Genomic DNA, 14,415 nt, shown 5'->3' on the forward strand with positions numbered 1-14,415 from the left:
GCATTTTATCCTTGTTTCCACTACACTTTTGTATTTGGCACCTCTAGCTTAGAGCACTTAGAAGTTAAATGATTTGCCCAGGGTCACAGAACCAGTATGTCAGAGGCAGGATTTGAATTTGGGTCTTTCTGGCTTCAAGGCTGATATTCTATCTCCTTCTATCTTTCTATATATTACAAATTACCAGGAAATGTCTTCAAAGTTCTGGTGCCTAAGAATCCTAGAGATTGTTACTCTGCCACTGAGGACATAGAACCTCCATAAAAATATAACTGCAAAAGGCAACACATGTGTTGTGATACATATTTGTATATGTGATACAGTAAATAAATATTACAAGAATTCAGAAAATCAGACAATGGACTTTTTTGGAATGGATGGGGTATCAGAGGGCATCTAATCCAACCCCTATCAAAACTAATTAGTATTTTTAAAGCATTCATACATTTTTTTTGAAACAATAGACATGACAGTAAATATATACATCTACCTTGATATTTTCATTTTACTCACACATAAATTATATTTCCCGAAAATAATTTATTGGCAATTAATAGAAAGGAAAAGTCTGTTCTTTAACTTTGATAGAATGCTATCAAAAATAACATTGTTTTGTTCCCTCTTCATTGTACTGTGTTGTGGTTGCTGTACATCATTCTTTAGATTCTGCTTTCTTTATACAAGTCTTCTGGTGTTTCTCTAAGATCTTCATATTTATTATTCTTTATAATGCCATAATAATACTTGATTGTATTAATATACCTTGATGTGTTCAATTATTAGGAACAAAATTTGTCTTCAAATTTTTGTTATCACAAATAATGCTGCTATGAATTATTTTGGGTCTGCTTAAAAATTTCCCCAATCCATAATTGTGAAGAAAGTAACTTTCTACTTGCTTCTATTTTTTTGGTATAACTATTCTTATGCTTTTTTACATTTAGATTGTTTATCCATGAAATCATCAGTTCTCCCTTCAACATCCCTGACAAGTGACTATCCAACCTCTATTTAAAAATACCTCCAAAGAATGGAAACTCATTATCTCCAAGATATATCTGATTCAATTTTTGGATAACTCTAATTGTTAGGAAGTTTTTTGTTAGGTTGACACCAAATCCTTCTCCTTGTAACTTCCATTCTTCCATCAAGTGGTGGTCTTAGTTCTGTGCTCCAGGACTAAACACAATATGTTAAATCTCTCCATATGAAAGTACTTTAAACATTTGGAGACAACTGTCATGTCTTCTCTCCCTCAAACTCCAGCTTTTTTTTCCTTCCAGGATAATAACTTCAGCTTCCTTCAACCAATCATTATAATGAAATAGTTTGCAGTTACCCCACTACTATAGCTACACTTCTCTATACTGACAAGCTTTATTCTTGCTTGTCGATGAGCTCCATGAACTGAAAGCAATATTTGAAATATAGTTTGACCAGGACTGAGAACAGAAGGACTGTCCAAGGAGCAGAGGAATTATAGCTGGAAGGGATTTTAAAAATCATCTAGTCTTACTTCTTCATTTTACAAAGAAAAACCAAGCCCCAGACAGATTAAATGACTTGTCTGTTGTCATACAATAATGAATGAGAAGCAGACTTGGAGTCCAGCAATCCAGGATGCATGGGTCCAAATCTAGTGCTCTTTCCATTATACCATACTGTCCTTGCTCTAAAAAACTTATTTTAATAATAAGGCTTGAAACTACTTGAATTCTGTTGTCTTCTGTGTTGCTTTGTACTTTTATCTTGGATATGCTGTCTGCTAGAACTGCTAGGTCTATTTTTTTCTTTCATATCCAGGGAGTAATCACTGAGGGCTGGTGTACCTGCAGAAGACTTTAGGAAGGAGGTAAGACTTCAAGTGAACCCTAAACGAATGTACTTAGAATTCAAAAAGGGAGGAAGCAAACATTAATGTCATTTAGATACACTGCTGAATTCAGAGTAGCTTTTTGTCTCCATGCATTTTCTCCATCAATGAATATTAATATCACAAGACCTATCATATAGCCTGCAAAAATCTTTGACGTTAGAACTTTCTGATTTAAAAGCGTGGGAACCGTTATTCTGGAATCAAGCAAACATTTAGTAAGTACCTACTCTGAATTCAATAATATCTTCAAATAAATTTGTGTTATATTAATCATGATAACATATACATACACTTGAAAAATACCTATATGTGAGATACATTATTTATTAAGTGTATAAAAAGCTTGTTTTTTACAATATTATTGCTCTTGTTATTGTTCTGAGATGTAATTAATGTGACCAGGAATTAAAATATGGGAAAGAATATTCTTATATAATAAATTAATTTGGTCATATTATATTTTATACCTTTAACCTATCTTATCTAAGCAAAATTTCTATTCCAAAGTTCCCATTCATGGTATTAAATATAGTTGTTCACTTTGAATAGCATATATAGGTGTGTAATAGGAATAGTGATGAAGAGCATTTGGGGAATGACAGTGAATCTCAAGCATCTAAAAAAGAAATCCCCCTTAAATCTTCCTTCTTTGATCTATCATGTGGCTTTGTTGTTTAGTCAGTATTAGTTAGTTTTGACTCTTTGTGACCCCATTTGGGGTTTTCTTAGCAAAGATACTGGAGTGGGTTTGCCATTTCCTTCTCCAGCTCATTCTACAGATGAAGAAATGGAGGCAAAAAGGGTTAAGAGACTTGCCCAGGGTCACACAGCTGCCTGAGGCCAGATTTGAACTCAGGAAAATGAGTTTTCCTGACTCTGGGCCCAGAACTCTGTCCATTGTGCCACATAACTGCCCTCCATCAGGTAGTAGCAGCAGAAAATAATTCTGGATAAGTGGTATTAGGAATTCAGCCTGAGAAAACTTGTGTTTTGGGTTGACCCGGAAACATTTCATTACCCAGTATAAGAGGCAGCTAAGCCTAGATAAGTGCAGGAACAGCAGAGACAAAGATTATTTAGGGGGTCTGGGTGACATAGTATTAGCCACTTATTCCATTCTGCCATCTCTAGGCAGGTAGGTTTCCAGAGCTTTTGGACCTTACTCAGAGGCTTTCGTCCCACCCTGACTCAAGGCACAAATTGATGAAAGAACCCTGAGATAGTTAGCCGCCTGTGGAGCCTGTATCTCATACTACATCTCATCATGCTGTGGTCCCCACCCCAGTTAGGAAAATATTGTACAGGTGCAGCCCTCATCTCTCACACTGTGCACTCTGCTCGATACAGTAATACACAGCATTGTCTCTCAAAGTCACTGGAGGAAGGCTCAGGGTGCTAGACTTTCTGTCTGCAGAGATGGTCAAAGAGATCATTTGGTTGGTCACGTTGGTTTTATAAGTTTGAATGAGGAATTGTGGCCCCTGATTGGGGAACTGTCGGTACCAGAATACATTCATATTAGTGGCAATGTCCTCATGACTACAGGGCAAATTCACTTCTTGACCTTCTGTTACTTCTTGTAAGATGGGCTGGGTGACCTTAGAGTCACATCTAGTACCTGAAAGGGAAAAGAGAAGACAATGGGTTAGCTCCCAATACTGGGGGAAAATAAAGGATCGGAAGGTAAAAGGCACTGGACCTCACCTTGCTCCTCTGCATTTCTGGTGTTTCTCCATCATTGTCACAGAGGGGCAGAGGAATCCCAATAGCTTTTATCAGAAGGAGAATTTAAAGCACCCCTATGCATAAGCAGGGGCTCTAATGTATATGGGTATTAGGTTGAATGAATTTAAACTGTCAATAAATCAATAAGCATTAACTAAAAGATTATGTGTTAAGGTTTTTTTTTGGGGGGGGAGAGGACACAAGGAAAGGAAAAAACAAAACAATCAGTGCTCCCCTCCTTGCTCCCAAAGGATTCAAAAGTCTTTTGTGGAATTAGTGTGAATAACAATAATTACCATTATTGTTGCTATTATTTTATAACTGACATTTATTTAGTGTTTTAAGATTTGCAATGCATCTTATATATGCAATAGCTCACATGAAACTCAGAACAACCCTGTAATAACAGGTACTTATATGAGGAATATTATATTACAATTAGCAAGGCAGGATTAGAACCCAACTGTCTGACTACAAACGCCAAACTCCAGCTACTATCCTGCAGTGCCACCTAACCTAGCCCTACCCAGAGGCAGGGAATACCAAGAGAAAAGGGCAGAGAAGATCTCAACTCCTTTCCCTCAGTCTTCTTGTTTAAACAGTAATGGGATGGGCAAGGGGGAGGTGGCTTGGATTCCCACTTTGCCATGTGGTCCCAACTCCCCGAATCCAAATGGGGCCCCCAGCACACTTACCAAAAGTGAGAAGCACAATCACTCCTATCACCAGCCTCATTTTCCAAGGGGGTGATGGGTGTTAGGGCCCTGATTTCGGTGTCTGCTTCTAAACTTGGGATGAGGGAGGAAACAGAGGAACAAAAGTAACAGCAAATTGTGCCACATTTCAACTGAAGCCTGGGGGGTGGGGGTGAGAGGTCCTTGGGACTAGATCCAACCAGTAGCATGGCAGCTACTCAGCTGGGCTTCCTGACTAGGTTCAGTGGTATCTCTGGGTAGGGGAGGGGAGACCACAGCAAAGGCAGACGCAGATTCAAAGCAGAGAATCCTGGTTTCCCTTTAGAACACTGCTACTGTTTAACCCCTGAGAGTATATTGCCTAAAGAGGAACCCTCATCCTGCCAGTGATTTCCATACTGGGACCTTCTGGTCTCAGGCATAATTAAAACTGTTCTAGCTCTCCATGGAGTTCTTGAGTCTGGTGAACACAAGGGCAATGATGCCCATTCCCCATCAGGGAGGGAAAAAATGAGTCCAAGTGGAGAATTGACATGCTTTGGTCATAGGAAAATTACTATTGGAGCTTGGACAAGAAGTATAGTTCCTAATGCCCCAGTGCTCTGTGGTAGTTCTTGAGGTTATATTTCTAACACCTTTAATGTCAGAATTATCAGTGCTTGGTATTAGAGGCAGAAAAAAATGACCCTATAGAAACATTCTCTTTCTTTTCATCTGTAAAATAAAGGGGCTGGATTAGATTGATTGTTTCTAAGGTCTTTACTAAATGTAAGTACTAAAATTCTCCCACTGAACAGCCTGCTTTAACCATTAAAAATGATGCTGCATTCTTTATTTGTTTAAAGGAATTAGCATAAACGTTAGTATGAATTGAAAAGGACCTCAGTGACTATCTCATCTAACCCATAACATCATTAGCTATTTCCCCCAAACTACTACAAATTCTACTCTCCACTCCTTTCCTCTCTTTCTCCTCTTGTTTTGGGTCACTGTTCTTGAGATGACAATACGGTTTTACTCAGAGGCAGTTGCAGAACTGTAACCTACACTTTGGCATAGGGCGGTGATACAGGGATTGAGGTAAGATATATTTCCTGCTCTCAGTGTTTTCCCTGATTGAAATCCCCACATCTTTTTGAGCAAATATTTTGATTGAAAGCAATGGGGTCTCTTGGGGAAAGGGGCATTTGTTAATATGGGTCCCAAAGACAAGAGGCCAAACTTAAAGCAAAGAAATTTATTAGCCTGCCAAGGAATACTGCTCTCACTGAGTAGCAACTTCAGTTTCCTAGGTATAGATTTGTTGCTTGTGTGTTTTTTTCCATCCTTTCAAGCTATCTTGGAGTACAAACCAATGGGCAGCATTTTGTGACATCTTAGGATAGATAAATAAAACATTTCATAGGAGAGATAGTATTGGAGAAAAGGGGGGATTGGTGTCATATTATATTGAAATCTTTCTTGGGGAGACACTATCAGTTAACAGGGTACAAAGTCTTATTGTATCCCGAGTGAAGTTATTAGAAACTAAGGATATAATTATGCAATTATATGGCTCCTACATAGATATTTTCTGGGAAATGGAGAGTATTTGGAATGCAACTGGCAGAATTTATTGGAATAAGAAAACATTTCCTAGTTTAGGACAGAAGACAAAGGGAAGTGACCAAATACTTTCATAATTATGAAGAAAGTCATTTTAGACAAAACTGGAGGGTCTCTTATCCAAGAACAATAAGTAGTTACAATAGTGGATAAGACCATCTATTTTATGGCATCTTTGCACAATTTGTAATATTTTATTTCTCCTTTAATAGTAGATAAGGACTTTCAAATAGTAGGCCAACAAATGGCTAGGGATTACTCCATCAAGATATTGCAAATAATTATTGTGCCTATTCTGTACCCCAACTATATGGTGTTAGTGTACCCATACTCTTTCTTGTTATCATGGTTTACCCCTTGTGGAGCCTGTGTCCCCAACAATAGATTTCTTTCTTCCCTTCATAGACAGATAGATAAAACATTTATCAAGGATTTACTTTGTGCTAGGCACTATACTAAGCACTAGGGATACAAATATGTGCTAAGCACACAAATATATATAAATATAGAGCACACACACACATACACACACACACACACATGCACACACACACATACACACACACACACATGCACCCACCACACACACACACACACACACATGCACCAACCCACCCACCCACCCACACACACACACACACACACACACACACATCTTCCCAGGGTCTGGGAGATCAGAGACTATCAGTTGTGCCATGAGTTAGTCCATAGCAGACAGTTCATCCTGGGGCACTTGCATTGTAAAGAGGTACAGACTCTTTAAGGACCGGTTGCATCTTTTTACTGTGCAATTGTACCAGGATGGACTGTGTGTCCTGTCACCCCTCCTTTCACTTCCTACAACTGAATACACCCTCGGTGTATGAATTCTTAGTCACAGTTTTGAGCAGTTGAGAAGGAAAGGTTTGTATCATCCCCCTCACTGTCATCTTCCTGGTTTTACCATTTATAAAAGAAGTAGCAGCCTGTTATGCTATGAGTAAAAGCAATACAAGGTTCTTTTGTGGACAGAAGGTCAATGGCAATCTCTGTCATTGAGTGCAACTCACAGCATATGCCTAGAGGCAAGTACTACTGTATGACATCCACTTCCTCTCTCTGACAACCCCAAGTCCAACTTATTCTCCTTAGTATTAGGGAAAGACTCAGGTTTGCAAGTGCATCAGCCCCATCTAGTGACAAAAATATATAAACCAGAGTGACATCTCTCATCTCCCATAGCCAACAGTCCAAATCTTTGTTTAGCTAAATCATAGGGCAGGCTGTTTTCTTAGACCGGCTGAGAGACAGCCCTGATACTTTGGTTCCTCTGAATAACATAAGAAGAATGAGAGTCTGGTTAGTATCAGGGGATGGGCTACTTCCATCTTATACCTTTTAGTACAGTTTTGTCCAGGTAAACTGAGCATGAGCCCAAAAAACAGAATAATGAGGGACTTTGCTTAATCTCCTTAGCCAAGATACTCAATTTATGCTGAAATGGTCTGGTCGTTTTGAGATTTCAAAATTCCCTTTATACTTCTAATGCAACAACTAAATTCTTTTTATTCTTTGTTCATACTCCTGATCCTCCTATCTCTATGATTCAATCCTAGGGCCCACCGGATTCAATGTCTTTGCTAAAGAATTGATAAAAAAAAAAGAACCTATGCAAATAAAATTTGTAGATTATTCTAAATAACAGTTAGTTACTAACAGTGTAAGACAAATAAATTTTTATTGATATCTTCCATTTCTCACTTAATTATAGTAAATCTCCAACATCCGTCTTCTTCCTTCACCCTGAGAGAGCCATCACATATGACAAATAGTATTTTATTTAAAGAGGAAAAAACTGATCAATACGTTGAAAGAGTCTGCAAATATGTGCAATTTGTAGCACTTGTGGGCTTCCCACATGAAGGGGTATGTTGGGGCTGTCTTCTCATATCTTTGCATTTGAGACTTGCTCAATCTTAATAATTTTGTTACATTTGCTTTTGATTTTTTGGTGTGTGGTTGTTCTTTTCATTTATATTTTTGTAGTTATTATGTATATTATTTTCTTTCTTCATCTTACTTCACTCTGCATCTGTTCCTATAGATCTTTCATTATTCTCTGTATTTATTATATTTATCATTTTATACAGCACAATAATATTCTATTACATTCATGTACCACAATTTACTTAGCCATTCCCCAATTAAGGAGTATCTACTTTGTTTCCAGTTCATTGCTATCAAAGAAAGCACTGCTTTAAATATTTTGGTATATATGGGGACTTTTTTTTATCTTATTGATAGCTTCCTTGGAATATAAGCTTAGCAATGGAATCTCAAAGGGTATGGATATGGAAATCTCAGTCATTTTGTTCACATACTTTCAAATTGCTTTTTAAAATGGTTGTACCATTTCACAGCTCTGCCAAAAATGTATTAGTGTACCAATCATTCCAAAACCCCTCCAACATTGAATATTGCCATTTTTGTCATCTTCCCCAAATTATGAGTAATTAAAAACTGCAGATCTGTTTTGGTTTTCATTTTCTTATTATTAGTCATTTGGAGTACTCTTTTGGAAATAAACTTTTAGTTGACCTTGAAACTAGGGAAAATGCTTCCTCCAAGCCAGATAAAAAAATCAACGAAGAAAAGTATTAGGGACAAACCTATGATGGCACAAACATCCAAACAGTGAATACTGGTCAATAAGTCTTGGGAAAAATTGGAAACTATTGGTAGCAGAAAAATGTCTGATTTAGGGAAAGGAGTAGGGCTCACAGTTTACCAGAAATTGAATTTGAGACAGCAAGGTGGTTCTGTTGTGAAAAAGAGAAAGTTTATGTGATATTTGGAATCATTATCTCTGTAACTTTTGGAGCAAAGCCCTTCCTAGCCATCACCTCTCCTCCGTTTGTTGCTTAGCACATTAGAATGTAAACACCTTGAGAGGAGGGACTGTTTTTGCTTGTGTGTTTGTATCCCCAGTGTTTCCATATTACTAAGCCCACAAATGCTTTTTTCTTCCTACATTTCTTTTCCTTCCTTCCTTCCTTCCTTCCTTCCTTCCTTCCTTCCTTCCTTCCTTCCTTCCTTCCTTCCTTCCTTTCCTTCCTTCCTTCCTTCCTTCCTTCCTTCCGCCTTCTCTTTCTCTCTCTCTCTCTCTTTCTCTCTCTTCCTCCTTCTCACTCTTGTTTTCTTTTATTCATATTGTTGTGAAAAGAGAAAGTTTATAGAAAACTAGGAATCATGAGAACTACATGAGAATGAAGAATCTTTTCATGATATTCCACAATAGTCAGACCTTTTTCATTATGCAATTAAAAAAAAGAATGTTGAACAAAAGACATGGTTCAGAGACGAGAGACTAAAATAATAAGTATAACTTGGGTCATTTAGTCTTGATAAGACATGACTAAGGGGTAACATTGTCTTCAAATGGAGTTTTATGATTATGTATGATGCAAATTAGTGTATGAGAAGTATATAAGTGAAGTACCAAGTGCTAGGAAGTCTCATAAGGGAAAGACTACTTCCAGCTGAACAAAGTTTCATTGAATGGTAAATGAGATAAGGGGAGGCTTGGGAGGAAAGCTAAAAAAAGGTTTTGGTGCCATAGGCAGGCTCCTAGAATGAATCTTAAAAAACAAAACAAAACAAAAAACCTCCAATACTTCTGCTTTTAATTGAGATTCCAGTCATGGAGCCCCAGGGCAGAGAAAGGGTCATTCTTGCTTTGCTTTCTAGTTCTTAGTCTATTTTATTTTTTTTCCTCATCCCACCTCTCTATGTCTTTTCTGACTAGTGTCTCTCCCCCATTTGTTCTCCATTAGTGTCATATTATATTGAACTCTTCCCTGGGTAAACACTTTCAGTTTACAGGGTATAGGTTCTACATGGTAAGGTTCTCAGGGTGAGGAAGGTTATTAGAAGTTAAAGACCTAATTATGTGATGGTATGGCATAGATACTTTCTAGGAAATATTCACAGGATCACAGAAGGTTAGGAGTTGGAAGGGACCTTTATGACCATCTTAGTCAACCTATACTTGAAAAGAATCCCCTTCAATCTATTATTTGACAAGCCCAAAGACCCCAGATTCTGGGATAAGAACCCACTCTTTGACAAAAACTGCTGGGAAAAAGAGTATGGCAGAAACTAGGCATAAATCAAAATCTCACACCACATACCAAAATAAAGTCAAAATGGGTTCATGATTTAGATAGAAAGGCTGATACTATAAGCAAATTGGGAGAGCAAGGAATAGTTTACCTATCAGATTTATGGAGAACAGAAGAATTCATGACCAAACAGGAGATAGAGAACATTACAAAAAACAAAATGGATAAATTTGATTACATTGAAGTGAAAAGGTTTTGCACAAACAAAGCCAATGCAACCAAGATTAGAAGGAAAATAGAAAATTGGGAAAGAATTTTTACAACCAGTCCCTCTGATAAGGGCCTCACTTCTAAAATACATAGAGAATTAAGTCAAATTTATAAGAATACAAATCATTCCCCAATTAATAAATGGTCAAAGGATACGAACAGGCAATTCTCAGATGAAGAAATTAAAGCCATCTATAGTCATATGAAAAAATGCTCTAAATCACTATTGATTAGAGAAATGCAAATCAAAACAACTCTGAGGTACCACATCACACCTATCAGATTAGCCAACGTGACAAAACAAGAAAATGATAAATGTTGGAGAAGATGTGGGAAAATTGGAACACTAAAGCGTTATTGGTGGAGTTGTGAAATGATCCAATCATTTTGGAGAGGAATTTGGAACTATGCCCAAAGGCCTATAAGAATGTGCATAGCCTTTGACCCAGCAAGAGCACTTCTAGGGTTACATCCCAAAGAGACCATACAAATAGGAAAAGGACCCATATGTACAAAAATATTTATAGCAGCTCTTTTTGTGGTGGCAAAAAATTGGAAATTGAGAGGATGCCCATCAATTGGGGAATGGCTGAGCAAGTTATGGTATATGAATGTAATTGAATACTATTGTGCTATAAGAAATGATGAACAGGCTGACTTCAGAAAAACCTGGAAAGACTTGTAAGGTCTTCTGGTGAGTGAAGTGAGCAGAAGCAAGAGAATGTTGTATGCAACAACGACGTTGTGCGATGACTAATATTGATAAACTTAATCCTTCCCAGCAATACAAGGATCTAAGACATCTCCAAAAGCCTCATGATGGAAAATGCTATCTGCATCCAAAGAAAGAACTATGCAGTTTGAATGCAGATCAAAGCATAATATTTGCTATTTTTTTTCTTCTGTTGAGTTTTGTTTCCTCTTTCTGGTAGTTCCTCCTGTCGGTTCTAATTCTTACTTACAACATCACTAATGTGAAAATATGTTTAATAGGAATGCATATATATATAGCCTATATCAAATTGTGCACCATCTTAGGGAGGGTGGTGGGGAAGAAAAATTTTAAACTCAAAAGCATATGGAAGTGATTGTTGACAAATCAAAATAAAATAATTTTTAAAAAAAAAGAAAAAGAAAAGAATTCCCTCTAATCTTCAGCATTTGGTCATCCAGTTTTTACTCAAAATACTCCAATTATGATGAAACCACTACCTCTCAAGGCAACCCATTGCACTTTTGGGTAGCTCTAATTATTAAGAACTTTTTCCTGACATCAAATCCAAACTGACTTCCCTGAAGCTTCCATCCCTTGCTCCTGGTTCTGCTCTCTCAGGACAAAGAGAACCAAGCTGTTTCACATGATATCCCTTCAAAAGTTTGAAGAAAGCTATCACATCACCCCAGGCTCTTCTCTTTTTTTCTCCTGTCTAAATCTCCCCACTACCTTCTGTGATTGGTGATATAAGAGGTTTTTCATAACATAATAAGTAACAAGGCAGTATTGTGTAAGAGAAAGAACACTACACATGGAGTCAAAAGAATTGGGTTCTTCTACCTTTTTTTCACTAACCAGTCATATGACCTTGGGATAAGTCACTTCATCTCTTTGCCTCTTCCTTTTTACATCTATAATTCATTCATTTTTAGTTTTCAACATTCACTTCTACAAGATTTTGAGTTCCAAATTTTCTCCCCATCTCATCCCTCCCCCCCTCCAAGATGGCATGCATTCTGTATACCCCTTCCATAATCTGCCCTTCCTTCTCTCTCTCCCCCCTTCTCTTATCCACTTCCCCTTTTGTTTCCCTGTAGGGCAGGATAGATTTCTATACCCCATTTCCTGTATTTCTTATTTCCCAGTTCCATGTGAAAACAAATTTTTTAACATGTGTTGTTAAAACTTTGGGTTCCAAATTTTCTCCCTTCCTCCCTCCCCACCCACCCTCATAGGAAAGGCAAGCAACTCAATACAGGTTATATATGTATAGTCATGCAAAATACTTCCATAGTAGTATGTTGTGAAAAACTAAGTATATTTCCCTTCATCCTATCCTGCCCCTCCCATTTATTCAATTCTCTCTTTTGACCTTGCTCCTCCTCAGAAGTGTTTGCTTCTGATTACCCCCTCCCCCAATCTGCCCTCCCCTCTTTCATCTCCCTGCTCTCTTGTCCCCTTCCCCCCCATTTTCTTGTAGGGTGAGATAGATTTCCATACCCAACTGAGTGTGTATGTTATTCCCTCCTTAATCCAAATCCTATGAGAATAAGATTCACTCATTTTCTCTCATCTTCCCCCATTTCCCCTCCACTATAAAAGCCTTTTTTTATGTGAGATAATTTAGCCCATTCTACCTCTCCTTTTCTTGTTCTCCCAGTATAATCCTCTCTCACTCCTTAATTTTATTATCCAGATATCACCCTTTCATCTTCAACTCACCCTGTGCCATCTATCTATCTCTATCTATCTATCTATCTATCTATCTATCTATCTATCTATCTATCTGTCTATCTATCTATCTACCTATCTATACATACATATAAACTGACAAAGGTCACATGAGTTACAAATTTCATCTTTCCATGCAGGAATGTAAATAGTACAACCTTAATAATTCTCTAATGATTTCTCTTTCCTGTTCATCTCTTCAAGATTCACTTGAGTCTTGTATTTGAAAGTCAAATTTTCTATTCAGCTCTGGTCTTTTCATCAAGAGTGCTTGAAAGTCCCCTATTTCAATGAATGACATTTCCCCCCCTGAAGGATTATACTTTGTTTTGCTGGGTAGGTGATTCTTGGCTGTAATCCTGTCTCCTTTGCCCTCTGGAATATTATATTCCATGCCCTCCAGTGCCTTAATGTAGAAGCTGCTAAATCTTGTGTTATCCTGGTTGTGTTTCCACAATACTTGAATTGTTTCTTTCTGGCTGCTTGTAATATTTTCTCCTTAATCTGGGAACTCTGGAATTTGGCTCTTTCCTTTGGGGATCTCTTTCAGGAGGAGATCTGTGGATTCTTTCCATTTCAAATTTTGCCCTCTGGTTCTAAAACATCAGGGCAGTTTTCCTTGATAATTTCTTGAAAGATGATGTCTAAGCTCTTTTTTTGATCATGGCTTTCAGATAGTCCAATAATTTTAAAATTATCTTTCTTGGATCTACTTTCCAGGTCAGTTGTTTTTCCAATGAAATATTTCACATTGTTTTCTATTTTTTTCATTCTTTTGGATTTGTTTTACAGTGTCTTGATTTCTCATAAAGTCACTAGCTCCATTCTAATTTTTAAGGAAGTATTTTCTTCAGTAAGCTTTTGGGCTTCCTTATCCATTTGGCTGATTTTGCTTTTTAGGGCATTTTTCTCCTCATTGGCTTTTTGGACCTCTTTTGCTATTTGGGTTAGGCTATTTTTTAAGGTGTTATTTAATTCAGTATTTTTTTGGGTCTCCTTTAGCAAACTGTTGACTTGTTTTTCATGATTTTCTTGCATCATTCTCATTTCTCTTCTCAGTTTTTCCTCTACTTCTCTTACTTGTTTCTCAAACTCCTTTTTGAGCTCTTCCAAGGCCTGAGACTGACTCATATTTTTCTTGGAGGCTTTGGATATAGAAGCTTTGACTTTGTTATCTTCTTCTGGTTGTATGTTTTGATCTTCTTTCTTACCAAAGAAAGATTCTATGGTCTGACTTTTTTTGACCTTTGTTTATTCATGATCCCAGTCAATTACTTGAGTTTTAAACTCTTTGTTAAGGTAGGGGTCTGCTTCCAGTATGGAGAATGTACTGTCCCAAGCTTTAGGGGTTTTGTGCAGTTGTTTTCAGAGATACTTCTAGGGACCTGTAAATTTTCAGTTCTTCCAAGGTGGTATGATAAGGGGTGAGGTGTTTACTCCTTTCCTGGCTTGTGCTGTGATCTATGAGTGACCACAAGCACTCTTTTATGTCTTGGAACTGTGAGGAGGATTTCCTCTTTATCACCACTACAAGCTCCACCATGCCAGCACTCCTCCTTGCCCCAGGACCGCCACCCAGAACTGTGATCCAGATAACTGTGACCCAGATCCAAGCATGGGCAAAGCAAGAGAATCCTGCACCAGAAAAGAGATCCCTGCAACCCCCCTCTGATCAGCCACTCTATTTCCCCTCAGTCT

The 14,415-nt window shown here is 37.7% G+C and overlaps 1 long non-coding RNA gene across 1 annotated transcript; it reads right to left on the reverse strand.

The window, feature by feature from the left end:
- Nucleotides 1-3,308: 3,308 nt before the first annotated feature.
- LOC110206736 (uncharacterized) lies at nt 3,309-4,679 on the reverse strand. The gene is made up of 2 exons (XR_013485104.1): nt 4,297-4,679; nt 3,309-3,494 (listed from the first exon to the last, which is right to left on the reverse strand). It is a non-coding gene; the product is annotated as an uncharacterized LOC110206736 (long non-coding RNA).
- Between the last annotated feature and the right edge of the window lie 9,736 nt (nt 4,680-14,415).

This window comes from Phascolarctos cinereus, unplaced genomic scaffold, assembly GCF_003287225.1.
Source record: "Phascolarctos cinereus isolate Bilbo 61053 unplaced genomic scaffold, phaCin_HiC Scaffold_3;HRSCAF=262, whole genome shotgun sequence".
Classification (NCBI taxonomy): Eukaryota; Metazoa; Chordata; class Mammalia; order Diprotodontia; family Phascolarctidae; genus Phascolarctos; species Phascolarctos cinereus.